The 14,816-nt window shown below is 40.9% G+C and overlaps 1 protein-coding gene across 4 annotated transcripts in view; it reads right to left on the bottom strand.

The window, feature by feature from the left end:
* hipk3a (homeodomain interacting protein kinase 3a) overlaps positions 1 to 13,008 on the bottom strand; it is a 70,814-nt gene extending 57,806 nt beyond the window's left edge. For 3 of the 4 annotated variants that reach the window (XM_061822538.1, XM_061822537.1, XM_061822536.1), the window contains exon 1: positions 12,076 to 13,008. The gene's annotated coding sequence lies outside the window, so the exon portion shown is untranslated. Of the gene's footprint in view, positions 1 to 3,856; positions 3,977 to 12,075 lie in introns of those variants that run through there. The other variant, XM_061822539.1, reaches the window with a different exon arrangement.
* Positions 13,009 to 14,816: the final 1,808 nt, after the last annotated feature.

Below are 14,816 nucleotides of genomic sequence, written 5' to 3' on the forward strand. Positions count from 1 at the left end.
TCTTATGGACATTGGGGATAGTGCCCCTGGATTGGCAAACTGGAGTGGTGGTCACGCTTTTTAAGAATGGGGACAGGAGTAATTTTCCAACTACAGAGGGCTCACACTCCTCAGCCTCCCTAGTAAAGTCTATTCAGGGGTGCTGGAGAGGAGGGTCCGTTAGAGCAATGTGGTATTCGCACTGGTCGTGGAACAGTAGACCAGCTCTACACCATCGGCAGGGTCCTCAAGAGTGCATGGAAGTTCGCCTAACCAGTCTACATGTTTTGTGGACTTGAAGAAAGCGTTCAATAGCGTCCCTCGGGAAGTCTTGTGGGGGGTCATTAAGGAGTACAGGATACCAAACCCCCTGATACAGGCTGTTCGCTCTCTGTATGACTGGTGTCAAGAGTTTTGTCCGCATTGCCGGCAGTAAAATGGACTAATTTCGGGTGAGAGTTGGACTCCACCAAGGCTGCCTTTTGTCACTGATTCTGTTCATAACTTTTATGGAGAGGATCGCTAGGCAGAGCCGAGGTATAGAGGGGGTGCGGTTTGGTGGGCTCAGTATTGCATCTCTGATTTTTGCAGATCACGTGGTTCTGTTGGCTTCATCAAGCCGTGATCTCCAACTATCAAAGAAGCAGTTCACAGCTGACTCTGAAGCGGCTGGGATGAGAAAAAGCACCTTCAAAATCTGAGCCCATGGTCTTCAGTCGGAAAATGCCGGCATGCCCTCTCCAAGTGGAGAATTTCAAGTATCTTGGGGTCCTGTTCATAAGTGAGGGAAGAATGGACCAGGGGATTGACAGGCAGGATCAGTGCAGCATTTGAAGTGGTATGAACTTTGTATGGGTCTGTTGTGGTGAAGAAGGTGGTAAGTCCAAAAGTGAAGCCCTCAATTTATCGGTCGATCTATGTTCCTACCCTCATCCATCCCGGATACAAGTGGCCGAAATGGGTTTCCTCCGCAGGGTGTTTGGGCTCTCCCCTAGAGATAAGAGTGAGAAGCTTGGTTATCCAGGACGGGCTCAGAGTAGAGCCGCTGTTAATCCGCATTAAGAGAAGCCAGATGAAGTGGCTGGGGCATCTGACTCAGAAGCCTCCAAGGCACCTCCTTGGTGAGGTGTTCTGGACACATCTTCCAGGAAGGAAATCACGGCAGTGACATCCCAGGACACGCTGGAGAGACTAAGTCTCTCGGCTGGCTTGGGAACACCTCAGGATCCTTCTGGATCAGCTGGATGAAATGGGTGGGGAAAGCTAAGTCTGGGCGTCCCTGCCAAAGCTACTGACCCCGCTACCGACCCAGATAACCGGTAAAAGATGGATGGATGGTTTCATTCATTAGGGAAAAAAAATTATTCAGTTACCTGGCCATGTGTGAAAATGTAAGTACTCCCCCTCTTGTTAAACCATGAATCGTGGCTAATCATAAATTGTGGTTAATTTTCATTGATCATACCCGAGCATGATTACCCCCAGACCTATTCATTCAAGAGATTAAAAACGGGATCTGGGTCGACAAAATCAAGTCAGACAAAATTGCTGCAACCAAATGAGACAATCCCTCCCCACCGCCCCAAAAAAATACACAACAGTCAAGAAATACAGTAATTTACATATCGATCAGTCTGGCATGGGTTATTAAAAGCCATTTCTAAAGCTTTAGGATTCCAGCAAACCATATGGAGAGCCATTATTTTTACATAGAGAAAACATGGAACAGTGTTGAAACTTTCCAGGAGTGCCCAGCCTACAAAGACTATCCCAAGAAAATAGCATTGACTCATCCAGGATGCCACAAAGGAACTGCAGGTCTCTCTTGCCTCAGTTAAAGTTAGTGTTCATGACACAACTGTAAGAACGAGAAAACTTTATATTATAAACTAAACTAAAGTATTATATGGACTGACGATATGAAAGAGAGGGTGTGCATCTCATTACATCTGGCAAAAAAATTAGCAGTCTCAAAGAACATCATGCTAATGATTGTAATGGTAGTATGGTGGTCCTGGTGCTCCTTCAGGACCTGGACAACTTGCTGTGAGAGATAAATGGTTGGTTGTACTTTTGCACTGATGATTTTTACCATTTATTTTAGTGTTGAAACAACATAAGAGATGATGAAAAAACAAAAAACTTAAAGGGGAAATCTAGTGCTTTGCATGAACAGTGTATCCAATGGGTCAGTGATTCCCAAACAGTGTTCCGGGGTACATTTGTGTGCCGTGAGCGCTCTTCGGGTGTGCCATGGGAAGTTATTCAATTTTATGTAATTGCTAAAAACAAACATTTATTCCAAGAAATAATGTATCGTTATTCATCTATTTATGCCAGTGAGGCACAATGATAGACAGAACAAAATAATCCTCTTCTATTAGATGGCAGGAAGTACATACAGAAATTAATCAGTCCATTTTTGGTGATATTTACTTTTGTTGGTGTGCCGTGAGGTTTTTCCATTGTAAAATATGTGCCTTGGCTCTATAAAGGTTGGAAATCACTGCAACAGGTCACGTAATATGTAACCTATTTTAATGTGTTTAATTTCATTCAATGTGACGTTAAATCCTCTCTCATTATATACTGTAAGTATCTTTGAGAAGATATTTATCGACAATTACAAATTTTCAGGGGCGCTGCCATTTTCGTGAGTCACATGACCTACGTGCGCGGATGTGACGTGTACCGTGCCGCAAAAAAGGCTCGTTTATATGGGACATCATTTATTCCCACCGCTGATTTCTCGTATTTATCCTCATCTGATGAAGAAATAGCAGTATCAGTTGATCGCGAAGACGAAGGAATACTTCCATATAGATTTGAACCTGTGGCTATAATTAATATTTAATATTCGGATGGTTCTTCGGACGGGAATGTGCGGAGTCTGACGAGCCGAGCTTTCAGACGGCTGAGGCCGTTAGCCCCAGATGCCAAAGCAGGGCTAAAGGCCTCCGCCACTGCCAAAGGCGGGCCGCGAGCCGAGCTTACAGGCAGTGGGCCATGAGCCGAGCTTTCAGGCGGCCGAGGCCATTCGCCGCAGAAGCTAGGCTAAAGGCCTCCGCCGCAGCCGAAAGCGGGCCACGAGTAGAGTTTCAACGTCTGCGGAGGCCGTTAGCCAAGCTTCTGCGGCAGCCTTTAGCCTAGCTTTGGCGGCAGCCTTTAGCCTAGCTTCGGCGGCAGCCTTTAGCCTAGCTTCGGCGGCAGCCTTTAGCCGAGCTTCGGCATCTGGTGCTAACAACCTCCGCCGCCTGGAAGCTCGGCTCATGGCCTGCCACCAGAGCTCGCTCGTCAGACTCCGCGTCATTCCCGAAACATCCGCGGCTGACGGCCAAGAGCTCCGGGGGCCTTATGTCCCGCGCGCCCCTCCGAATAGTCAGACTGCGCGTCATTCCGCCCAAAGAACCATCCGATTATTCAACATTAATTACAGCCACAGGTTCAAATCTGTATGTAAGTATTCCTCCGTCTTCCCGATCAACCGATACTGCTATTTCTTCATCAGATGAGGATAAATCCAACAAATAAGTGCTGGGCATAATGGTGTCCCATGTAATCGAGCATTTGGAACGGCACGTAACACGTCACATCCGCGCATATAGGTCATGGGACTCGCGAAAATAGCAGCGCTCCTGAAAGTTTGTAATTGTCGATAAAAATATTCTCAAAACACTATTAAATGAGAGAGGATTTGACATCACTTGTCAAAATAGGGTACTTATTACAGGACCTAGTGGATACACTGTTCATGCAAAGCACTGGATTTCCCCTTTAACATTGAAATGAAACTTCAAAGTCAAAGTACCAGCTTTACATTACAATGAACTTGGGACAATATTCACACAAATGTCTCAAGAGTATCACAAACACCAACCTTGTCTCTCATTGGTGGGTCGGTAAAGTAATTACATAGCATTTAGTTCCATTCATTACTCTTTTCTTGCCATCTACAGTTCACTTTGCTTTTCAAAATGAACTGATCCCATGTGACGTTATTTTGTGCAAAAAGGCCAAGTTCCTGTGTATGCCCTTCAAAGTAAGGCTTCAGGGTGAAAACAGGATGTCAAGTTAAAATAGGAAGTTAAAACTACTTGCACATAAAAAACATTTGTGATAAAACAGTCACAAATAACTATTTTCACAATGCTATATTAAACCTTTGGCTCAAATAATAAATTAATATTAAATAACACGAGGTTAGTTACAGACCCGTTGCCTTTAAGTTCATATGTTTGATGTTGATACTCGCTACAAAGAAGCCCAAGCCCAATGTTAATTATAGTCCATGATGTGGGTTAGGGTTAGGGACCCCCCACCTTTTTTTTAAGCTAGGATAGGGGGCAGTCCTCGATTCCCAAATGTTGACTGAATGTTGTTTAAAGAAAAGATGATATAACAAGAATGGTATAAACTACCCTGTACGAGCTTATTTGGAAAGTGTTGGAGACAAGAAATTTTAAGTTAATGACTATTTGCTAAAAAGGAAGTTTATCACTTTGACCGTTAGGTATTTTGTCTTTACAGTATATTCAACTAAATATAGGTTGAATATGATTTGCTAATCATTGTATTCTGCTTTAATTTGTTTAACAACATCCCAACTTCATTGGATTTGTAATAATAAGGCGAAAAAACGGGATATTATTTCAACTGAGTAAAGCAAAATTTTGGTTTGTAAAATGTCAGAAAATGGGGTTAATCATTAAATAAAAAAAAGCTAATCATTGTTTTTCAAATTAGGCGGTACAGCAGATGACTTGTTAGCACATTTGCCACAATTCTGAGGACCCGGGTTAAAATCGGGCCTTGCCTGTGAGGAGTTTGAATTTTCTCCTTTTGTCTGCATTTCTCCAGGTACTCTGGTTTCCTCCCACATGACAAAATCATGCATGGTAGGTTAAGTGAAAACTCAAAATTGCCCAAATTGCCCTGTTAGTTTGACTGTAAATGGTTGTTTATGTTCCCTACAAAAGGCTGGCAACCAATTTAGGGTGTACCCCACCTCTGTCCCAAAAATAGCTGAGATAGGTTCCAATGTTCCTGCAAACCTCGTGAGGATCAGCAATATGGAAAATGAATCTTTCCCCAACTAAAAAATGTTTCCAAATTGCTTACTTTAATCAAACACAAAGAGATAATAAAGCTGCTTTCAGACTACAGAACTACAAAAATCTGAGAATATCGGTATTTACTGTTGAAAAGTTGACATTCCAAAGATCTGAATTTTGTTCCTGCAAAATCGATGATCAAAATATTTTAATTCAATCTTCAATTACATATCAAATAATCAATGAACCTTTGCGCTTCTAATTCAATGTCTTTATTCTTCCTATAGCTTTTTGTGACACAAACCACTCTCAACAAGAAGTGTTTGGAGAAGAGCAATGTGATAAAAGGAGAATATCCAGTGGAAGTTACCATGCATTAAGTAAGTTGACTAAGTTTCAGAGAGTTTCTAACATTAATATTAGACTAGATTCATTATTTTCTACTTATCCTTGACTATTAAAAATGTGAAAATTTCCTGACGTTTTTGGGAAAAATCTCTCGCCATCCCAGGATTTTATTCAATCATGATTCAGGCTACAATTTGATGAAACATAGAGATGGATTGATGTACTGTATATTCTTTTCTATTTTTTTGGAGAATGTGTGACTACTGCTTTACTAAACCCTTTTGAGAGAGTAATTCTAATGAGACATTACCAAGAGTAAAGTAAATATCAGATAATGTAGTTGATAAATTCATTCATATACAGACGCGCATTTGGAAGAAACGTACAACGTTCACATTTGTGTCCACCAGCATCAATTTTCCCGATAATAGCCACCTTCTTTTCAAATGAGATGGCTTGCCGCTTCTTTTAACTACCACTATCACTTGTAGACTTTCGCGTTTGACTGACCATATTTGGTTAGGTTTACAAATACGCAAAACAATGTGTCATTCAGTCTGTCATTTGCACCATGTGAACAATGGACGCAGTGTTACACGTAAGATCGTTTGAACGTCTCGTAATACGGAGAGCGCGCAACACTCAAAATTCACTTTTTTTTTTTTTTTACAAAATGATTTTACAGTCAGTTCAAAACTAAAATTAAAAACTAATGAACAAAAATAGAAGAGCATCTGTAGGTCATCATTGTACTACACAGAGATTAAAGATAAGAAGTACAGCGGCACCTTGACATGGAGTTTAATTTCAGATCTTGTATGTAAATGTATGTCTATTAAGTTGTTCCTATTGAAAGAATGGTGCAGATGTGTTTTGCTGCCATATTTTTTGTTCCAATTTAAAAGTCGTAATAATAATTGACCCAGTAACAACTCCTCACATGGAAAACTCAAGTTTGTGCATTCGTTAGGTCCCACTGTTCTAGTATTACTGTAGACTTTTTGACATGGCAGAGCCATATCCCTAATTGCGTTAAATGCAGCACAATGACAGCCTATCAGGTGCTGCACTTCCAGGCTGATTTTTTTTTTTTTTTTTAAATTCCTGTCAGCATTACAGTATGCAATAATGAATTATTGAAATCCATTTGCCACTCCCTGAGCCATAACCTTATCATAGTAGAGGTGTTTGTGTGTCCCAATGATCCTAGGAGCTAAATTGTCTGGGGCTTTTTGACCGTCAGGGTCACCCATGGCAAATAGATATTAGGTGAGGGACTGGACAAGACCCCTTACGGGAAAAAACAAACGGACGAGGGTCATCGAGGGCCCCCCTCTAGAGCCAGGCAGCGTGAGCTGATATGTGAAGTTAAGTAATTCAGTCTAGCTAAAGTTGGGCTCACCTTGACGCACAGTTTGGGCTCTGGTACCAGTCCTTTAGGGAAGAGTTGGACTCTCTTCCACTCTGAAGTTGCCCATGGTGAAAGGCACCAACAAGTTGTTGGCATATTTATTGAGCAATAAGTAGTCAGTAAGAACCCAGCTAAGTGCCCGTAAGTTGAGTTCAACAAGGTAAACGAGAGGGTCACCCATACCTTGCTTGACACTAGTGATAAGGGAGGAGGAGTCCTATCAAGCCTTTTTAGCATGTGGGACTCAAGAGGCAGCTGATGAGTACCGGCTAGCCAAATGTAATAAAGACTTGGTAGTAGCTGACGCAAAAACTCAGGTATCTGGCATCTCAGGAGGGGCAACCACTGAACCATCAACACTGTTCATAGTGAGTATGGGGTGTTGCTGACCTCAACTCAGGACGCTCTGAGTCAGTGGGACGAATAGATCAAAGCTCTACCTCAATTCCACCAACACACTTTCATGTGAGAAAGCAGAGGCTGGGGATTCTGAGATGGGCTCCTGTATCTCTGGGGTTGAAGTTTGAAAAAGAAAAAAAAAAAAAAGCTCCGTCAGCGTTCCTGGGTGCTTTCGATGTTTGTGGGGCTGTCCTGGTCGACATGTCCCTCTCTGTAACATTGTGTGGACATTGAGTTACAGTGCCACTGAATTGGAAGACCGAGGTGGTTGTCGCCCTTTTGAAGAACACTCCTTAGCGTCCCTGGTAAGGTCTATTCAAGGGTTCTGGAGAGGGAGGTCTGTCCAGAAGTATAATTTAAGATTCAGGAGAAGGAGTGTGATTTTCATCCTGGCTGTGGGACAGTGGATGACTTCTACCCCCTAAGAAGGGTCCTCGAGGGTAAATGGCAGTTTTCCATCTATATTGGGGTTTACCCAAGCAGATCAAATAAATTAGATGGAGAAATGTCCATTTAAATTACTATGTATAGACTTGTGTACTGTAAACTATCTTCAAGACCATTCTCTTCAGGTCATGTATCCTAATCAGTCAGGTCAAACCAACATACAGCATGACAGAAATGAGTGCAAATTAAATAACTTTACTGTAATTACTTCACAAACATCGAAACTTTATTAGAGCATATGACGTGATGCCGTCATGTTTACATTGTAGAACATACCGCAAGCAACCCTTGAATTAAAGTCCTCTCCAGAGCACCTGTGATGACTAGAACACATTTTTCCCCCCATTTTGTTCTAATAATACACACGACATGATCCATTGTTGTTGTTGTCGCCATGGCAGCAAGTGTATCCGGTCGCATTTTGAGTGACAAGATAAAACCAGTGATCGTAAAAAATGGGATGGTATCAGATTTCAATATTTTATTGCCCTAGCATGATATAGTAGAATCTTGAAAGACCAAAATTGTCTCGTAGTCTGATCCAGCCATTACGCGTTGCCTATCTCACACTGCTGTTTAAAAAAAAATAAAAATAAAAATATTGAAGTCAGATAGCTTTTGGATTCAAATATACTGTACACGAAAAATAAACTACTTTTTGGATTCAAATATACGGTACACAAAGGCAACACAAAGTAAATGTTTTTTAAAAATCAAGGACCGAGCCTGAGACCATAGTGTACAGTGTTCACTCGTTAAAACGCATTTCACATTAGGCGTCCTCACTATTACACAGATTTTTTTTGTGTAATTTTTCACAGTGTAGCAGGCTTTTTTTTTCTTTAAATAGTCTAAATAAAACAAGATGATTATTCTTTTATATGGTTTCAGACATAGGAGCCCTCCAAAAAAGTCCTAACTACAATGTAGCTCATGACAAAAATAAGTTTGACACCAACAACCACAAGGGAATAAATTTCCGCATTTTGGGGGACTGGCAGCACCGTTCTTGATGGGAAACTTTTTTGGAGAAAATTTTCAAAATGAATAGGAACATTTGTTAATAGGAACTCCCTCTTTCTGGTTCTTTCTATATAGACTGTAAATCAGTCACTGTGATTTGAGCGCGCCATCACACTTTGCAAATCTGCAAAGTCGAGCACAAAAAAAAAATCACGCACATAAAATTTGTTACGAGCAGAGCGAGAGGAAGACCAAAGAAAAGGTTGATGGAAGTTGTGAGGAAGGACGCGAGGACAGTGGGTGTTAGAGAGGAGGATGCACGAGATATGCTTGGATGGAAAAAGATGACACGCTGTGGCGACCTCTAACGGGACAAGCCGAAAGAAAAAGAAGAAGAAGAAATACATAGATATTCTCAGCGCACATGAAAACCAATCCAGCACAGTAAACCACAGCCTGACTTTTTTTTTTAACACTGAAGCACATAGTCTCCTGCTTGTTTACCTGACTCCGCCCCCCTTTGGCTGTTAAAGGGGTACACTCATAATTACAAACACCATTCACCCACACAGTTGGGCCAATGGAGAGCAAAGAGAGTTAAGACATGCTGCTTGTGTTTACGCTCGATAATAACGGTAAATGTAAAATAAAAGAAGTGCTGTTGCTTTAATGAATGTCGGGGTATGTGAATGAAAGAAGAAAAAGTGGTGAAACTGGATGACATTTTCTCTTTTTTGAGTGAAAAAGGTCTGGTCTGAAGCCAAAGTAGAAAGTAGAGAATGAGATGGTGTATAATGCTAAAATTCCACCTTGGCACAGAATGTTCGAGGATGAAAGCACAGAAAATACAGTGCACAAAAAGCTAATTCTGTATTTTAAATCTGGGAGGCAACATAACATTAACCTTAAAACTGTTTGGGAGCATCATTCAGCCTTCAACATGCATTCCTAAAGATATTCTGCAAGCAATAATTCAGTTTTACACCAAGAAAAACAGACAGGGATATCATTGTGGGGTTAAAAAAAAATGAAACAAAGTTGCAAGCGACCTTTCAAATTTATAGTTCATAGTTGGCTTGGTTTACTTAGCAATGTATTTTTTTGTTTGTTGACATTTTCATTGTAAGTTTGCAAAAACACAAAATTGTTCTTAGAAATGTTCTGATGGGAATGTAAATGCTGTCATCTGAATCTTTGAATGAGCCATGTAACTTCAATAGATGACACTGATCTGACCACAGTGCATAAGTCTAATGTTGCTCACAGTGGTCAAAGGGGGCCCTCACGGGCTTAGTGTGTTTGCTCAGACACGTAAAAAATTAGAGGGAACGTTGGTCTTGACATTAATTTACGTGTTTATATCATAAACGTTAGTAACAAAAGAAGCCTGATGCTAAACAATCAGTATTCACCAGGAAACAGGACATACAAGTTAACCGTACTGAGCATGTTCCAATGTGATGCCAAAAGCACATGTTCCGAGCTGCTTCACGTACTGTGAGCGCATTTACGTAGAAGGTCCTCAACATCATGAGCCATGTCAAAGGAAATTCAGTTATACTGAAAACATTTATGGTACAACACAGGTAATGTTTCAGTATCTACCTACAATAAATATGATGATTTACTTTGACTTGATCTAAGTTCTAACAGACTAGTCTGTCCATATATCTAAATGTGAACGATCATTTCCTCCTGTGGTCCCGCATTATCTTCAAGTTGAAAACTTTTCCCCTCTACATGCTTTAGGAATATATAGATCAATTATCTACTTTCATCCATGGATTGACGATAGATAACACCGTAAATTATGCTAGATTATATCAATACATCATGATGAAATAAAATTATTTGATTATATGAATACTTAATTTTGAAATTTAATGTCTATTTACCTCTTTAAAAATGTCTGTTTCAGTGCAATGCCAATTAATTATGATTATGGTATTAGGTAACAACTACGTACTCAGGTTTAACAACTCAGTAAGTTATTTTAAGGTCTTAAGATTCCATCCCTAATTACACCCGCAACTTTATCTACTGGCACGACTCACCACACCTGTACATTTTTCAAATGTGAGTGACTGCTGTAAATTGTAGAATTAAAATAAATGTACATCTAAGAAAGGAGTCAATTTTCTTTTGTATTGGTGGATATGGGTGAAGACTTGATAGGAAAGAAAATAATTGTAGAATAAATGTAGTTTAATGTAAAATGTTTTGCCACTCACTCGTTTGCTGCATACTGCATACATGCATGAGCTAAATCTAAAGATAAATTAATCACTTGAAGTTTTTTCTGCATATTTTTACACTTGAAAATTCTCATCTGTAATAAATTATTATAGAATAAGGGATTGTACAATAGTAATAATCTGCCTGTAATTAAAATCATTGTTGTAAACATGAGGGTATCATTGATTATATATTTTTAGATAAATTTGCCCTATCTTAAATGCCACCTCACTAGCAAAGATTCAACATTCAAACAAATCATTTGATCAGCCTCACAGAGCATATTGTGCTCAACCTTTGGGAACTCATGTGTACTGTACACAGGAGGCTACACACCAAAAATAAAAACAGTGCTTCCAAGATGGTAACGACCTATTTTTAACTACATTCACATTCAACACCCACAGCTGCAGATATGGAAAAGTATAAATAGTGACGTGGTGCAACAGACGTAAGTAAGGAGTAATGCAAAAAAGCCTCCAACATATGGGCTCTAAAATGCAACTATTTCACCTAGCGTGTCCTTGCCTTGTCTATTAGCTCTTTGAGGCGCATTCGTTTAGTTTCTCATTCTAACTGACACGCACCACGAAAATAGACATGAATATCCCCTGCCTGCTCACGAGGTAGCCTGATACCCCACAGCTTGGTGACCGGATCCAAGCCTGAAACTCAGAGCCATGTATCGCAGTAGGCACTTGTGGAGATGGACGACCAGCCATACACGTGGTTTGTTTGTGATCAATTTAGGACACAGTAACCATATAGGAGGGGTGGTGTCAGTTTTTGTATGCTTGGGGGAAGGGACGCAACAGTCTGGACACCTGTTGAAACCCATTTTATAATTAACTGAGCGATAGCTCCAGTACATGTCTTCTTTGAACGAACTATGCTCAAACTAGTATGCATGAACTGTATGCACTGAACTTTATGCCTTACGTGAGCAACTCGTGTTGCATAACACGAACCTCATTACAGATCTTTTGCAAGGTAGTTCTCGATTATTTTCGCATCTAGATCAACTTTGTCCGCTCAAACTAAGACAAATAGTTCAGCGTGAATCTGTATATCTTTTGCTGTACTTGAATGTTGGCAAACTGTTCCGGTCAAAGCAAGCCTGCCAACCCGAACGCAACAAAGTTTGCTAGCTTATGATAGCAAACAAGCAAGCAAAGTGATTTCGGTGCGGCCACTGACGAATAACATAAACACAATACAATTCTGTTTATTAAGATGTCTTACCTTCAGTAAGACCCGTAAACCAAATGAGTCATCGCGTCAAAGAGGCTAAAAGCGAGAAGCCACGCCACCGCCAAACCCTGCATCGGTGTTGTTGCTACTGCTGCCATCTTGTTCGACGTCGAGTACAGCTCACAGACTTTTTTGCACATTTGAAGCTCCGAATAAAAAGCAATCACTAATAATTTAAAAGGCCACCCATGGCCCGTGCTTTGCCGAGGGGTCCCGCGTTTCGTCGAACGATGCTTTGAGTTTGCTCAGGGCGAGAAATCGGGGTTTCTCAACTTCATCATGGTAATACGCCTTGTGGCTGCCACACGTAAGGTTGCAGCTAGCTGTTGCTTGGTCGCATGTGTGGAATGTTGGGTAGGGTTGGGGGAGGCGGACGAGGTGGCGAAATGTCAGCCAGTGACAACCGAGTAACGTATGACTTCATCGATGTGCCATTAATACTTTGTCGAACCTTGTTTTTGTGTAACTCACACAACACACCCATTACATTACCCCCACCCCCAAGAAAAAATCTTTGCTTATACTGCAGTTCGGATACGGTACATAACTGTACTGCAATAATAAGGTTTATAAAGTAAATTGACCATTTATGGCAAAAAAAAAAATAAAGCTCTTAAATGAATTCAAATTATATTCCCAATAAATTATGATTAAAAATGCAGACAGAAGTTAATTTATTAATCAATTCAGTCAGTCGTCTTTATTTATTCCATCCATCCATAATATGAACCTCACAAGGGTTGTGGGAGTGCTTGAACCTATCCCAGCTATCTTCAGGCAGGAGGCAGCAACACGCTGAAGTGGTTATCTATCTATCTATCTATCTATCTATCTATCTATCTATCTATCTATCTATCTATCTATCTATCTATCTATCTATCTATCTATCTATCTATCTATCTATCTATCTATCTATCTATCTATATCTATCTATCTATCTATCTATCTATCTATCTATTTTCTTAGCCGGTTATCCTCACAATTTTCAGGGGGCCTGGGGGGGTGGTGCTGAAGGCTATCCCAGCTGTCAACGGGCAGGAGGCAACTGTACACCCAGAACTGATTGCCAGCCAGTCGCAGGGCATATCGAGACAAACAGCCGCAATCACAACTTGGGGCAATTTAGGGTGTCCAATTAATGTTGCATGTTTTGGGGATGTGGGAGGAAACCGGAGTGTCCGGAGAAATCCCACACAGACACAGGGAGAACATGCAAACTCCACACAAGCGGAACCTGGGACCTCAAAACTATGAGCCAAACGCTTTCCAGCTGAGTGAAAGTGCCGCTGCATGTCTTTCTTTCTTTCTTTATTTATTTATTTGTTTGTTTGTTTGTTTATTTATTTATTTAATGCCTGTTCTGTTCAGCTGCATGGTAATCCAGAATGGTGCTGTAACAGTTTTGTTGTGCAACAGGAGAGTTTGAAATTCTCCCTCTGCTTATTTTTAAATGTTTTTATTATTCTTAACTTTATTGAGAATGCAGCCAGACATCATAACTCTTAATATAACAACACTCAAATCATGTTCTTATTTGTGGATGTGGGGGGACACCCGCAGAGGACATGCAATAACTATCTAACCATTAACTAATAAAACAAGATGAGAGAGGACAGAAAAGGGCAGGACAAGACAGGAGGTGGAAATGAGCAAGGTAGTGCAACTGATGAGTGGTGCAGTGAGATTATTTTTTTTAAGTTTCTAAACACCCGGAAGAACCTGTGAGTTGACATGTTAGTATAACCAGTATTGTTATTTGTGGACCCAGCACAAGAAATTAAACATATAGCATGTCTATTGAATGTATTAGTCATAGACCACCATATCACATGCATGTAAGTCAACTGGGATACAGAATTGATTCACCAGCACATTGAGGACCACGTCTTCTCCAGTGGCGGCTGGCACCCGTTGATAACATCATTTGACAAGGAAGCTGACTGCGCCCCAGCTCGACTCATCCCAGAGGAAAAGGCCCCATGCCCGATGTACCATTCACTCCGGATGATGACGACGCTGGCAACTTTCTTTAATTTTGTTAATTTCAAGTGTCGGACTCTTTCGTGTCCGAAAGGGGGATTGACAACTACATCTACAACTTGAAAAAAGGTATCTTCCCTGAAGTGTTGTGTGTTGTCATTTAGACTTCAGCGTCTCTGTTATGTGGACTGAAGTATGTCTTATGCCCATATTTAGTCATGACTACATGATTTCCTCATGTCTTCAGTGGAGCTTTGTTCTGTAGCCAGATGTGTCCTTGAGCACATCTCTGCACGTAGGCTAACCTTGATGGACTGCATACTGGGCACTTTGAAATAATGCATTGCCAGCTAGAACCGGTTGAGACAGAAACCCTTTGTCTAAGTGGAAAGCCCCCATCTCACGCCACAGGTTTCATACCACCCATAGTCTGCCCTTCTGACAAGATAAAGGATGTGTGATTTCTCTGTATCTTCGCACTTGTGATCTGCTCTCTAAAGCCATTGTCTGTAACTCATAAGTGCCCGGAATATTCTCTAAGTAAATTCTTCGAACAAACTGTTCATCATCTCAAGCCTTTATTTGGATAACCAACATTGTTACTACCCAAAATTAAACGAACACGCGGAGGAAAAAAGCGTCCTCCAACAGGACCTACATATGACACAGATCGATGCAGCGACAAACCAGAGAATCCCATAGGCAACCCTCCACCGCCTCACTGTGCACAAGGCAAGGGTCCAAACAACAGA

The sequence above is a fragment of the Syngnathoides biaculeatus genome, chromosome 6 (genome assembly GCF_019802595.1).
Source record: "Syngnathoides biaculeatus isolate LvHL_M chromosome 6, ASM1980259v1, whole genome shotgun sequence".
NCBI classification, from domain to species: domain Eukaryota; kingdom Metazoa; phylum Chordata; class Actinopteri; order Syngnathiformes; family Syngnathidae; genus Syngnathoides; species Syngnathoides biaculeatus.